This window comes from Pristiophorus japonicus, unplaced genomic scaffold (genome assembly GCF_044704955.1).
Source record: "Pristiophorus japonicus isolate sPriJap1 unplaced genomic scaffold, sPriJap1.hap1 HAP1_SCAFFOLD_1939, whole genome shotgun sequence".
In the NCBI taxonomy this organism is placed as follows: domain Eukaryota; kingdom Metazoa; phylum Chordata; class Chondrichthyes; family Pristiophoridae; genus Pristiophorus; species Pristiophorus japonicus.
The window spans coordinates 30,663-32,673 of record NW_027251631.1 but is presented as its reverse complement, the minus strand read 5'-3'; positions in this window follow the sequence as shown (position 1 = coordinate 32,673).

Below are 2,011 nucleotides of genomic sequence, written 5' to 3'. Positions count from 1 at the left end.
AGTATGGCGCTCCCTCAGTACTGCCCCTCCGACAGCGCAGTACGGCGCTCCCTCAGTACTGCCCCTCCGACAGCGCGGTACGGCACTCCCTCAGTACTGCCCCTCCGACAGCGCGGTACGGCACTCCCTCAGTACTGCCCCTCCGACAGCGCGGTACGGCACTCCCTCAGTACTGCCCCTCCAACAGTACGGCGCTCCCTCAGTACTGCACTGGAATGTCAGCCTAGATTTATGTGCTCAAGACCCTGGAGGATCAAGGGGAAAGCCATGATGGCCCGAATGGCCTCTATCTCCGCAGTAAATGTCTTTAATGCTCTGCTCGCAGACAATCCTTTGTAAAGTAATGGACTGCCTGGAAGACTAGAGATGCCGTAAAGCACCATGTGAACACAAGGCTTGCTTCTGCTAATGTCTGTTTGGCGACGAAGGCATATTAAACTCACATTAAATTCCTTCCTGAATCCATTCTCTTTGCCATCCGTCTCTTCCAGTGAGTCCAGGTGCCCGAGGAACGCCCGCAGTCTCTCCTCCATCGCTCTGCGCTCCCACACAGGGGCTCTGTCACTCGGCACTTCGACCAGGGGTGGAATCACGGTCTGCTCTCGCTCGCTCCCATTGGCTCAGGTCAGCCTGGGATCAACGGCCAGTCAATCTCTGCCACGGAATGAATCACTGCCCCGCTTCCCAATCACTTTCTCTCCTCGGAAATCTCTCTCTCTTTCTCTCTCTCCCTCTTCTTCCCAGCCCCTTGGTTCCTTCTCTCTGTCTCCCCTTCCCTCTCTCCTTTCTATTTCAGTGTCTCCCTCTGTCTCTCTCTCTCTTTTATTTTCTCGTTCTCTCTCTCTCTCTCTCTCTTTTATTTTCTCGTTCTCTCTCTTATTTTCTCGTTCTCTCTCTTATTTTCTCGTTCTCTCTTATTTTCTCGTTCTCTCTCTCTCTCTCTCTCTCTCCTTTTATTTTATTTTCTCGTTCTCTCTCTTTTATTTTCTCGTTCTCTCTCTCTCTCTCTCTCTTTTATTTTCTCGTTCTCTCTCTCTCTCTCTTTTATTTTCTCGTTCTCTCTCTCTCTTATTTTCTCGTTCTCTCTCTCTCTCTCTCTTATTTTCTCGTTCTCTCTCTCTTCTATCCTCGTTCTCTCTCTTTTTGTGACTCTTTCTATCCCTCTCTTTCTTTTTCTTGTTCTCTCTTTCTCGCTTCTTTTCTTTCTTTTGCACTCCCTCTTCCTTTTTATCTGTTTTTCTGCCTTTCTCTCTCTCGCAGCCCCGACAAAACTTTTCCACAACTTTTTTCTGCACCTCAAACTTAAGACCCGCCCCCCAGGCGCCCATTGGTCGGCCGCCTGAGGGCCCGCTCTGCTCTGATTGGCGGGGCCCGCTGTCCATCAGCGGCGCCTGCACCTGTCCGCCTGCCGCCCCCCCAGACCCGACCCCTCCGCCTCCCATTGGCGGAAAGTCGCGTCAATCACTGCGCCGGCCACGCGATGGGTCAAAGCGGGTGGGCCGCGCGGAACACGCCCACCGCCTCCTGCCATTGGTCGAGGGGCGCGTCAATCACACTATCGGTCATTTTATTGGATGGAGCGGTGGAGAGCGCGGAACCCGCCCGCCGCCGTCTCCCATTGGCGCGTCGGCACGTCAATCATAGTCACCGCCACGCTATTGGTCAGAACGGCGTGCCGATTGGTGGAAAGAGAGGGGGGGGGAGTGACGCGGAACCATGAGGGGCCGCCGCGCGATTGGTTGCCCCTTGCGCGCCTACGTCACAATAGGGGGAGGGTGGGGGCACGTGGGATATGGCGCGGGGGGGGAGCACTGATTGGCTGGAGCCGGGAGCCGGGGCGGGGAGCGGAGCCGCCCGATTGGCTGGAGCCGGGAGCCGGGAGCCGGGGCGGAGAGCGGAGCCGCCCGATTGGCTGGAGCCGGGAGCCGGGGCGGAGAGCGGAGCCGCCCGATTGGCTGGAGCCGGGAGCCGGGAGCCGGGGCGGAGAGCCGAGCCGCCCGATTGGCTGGAG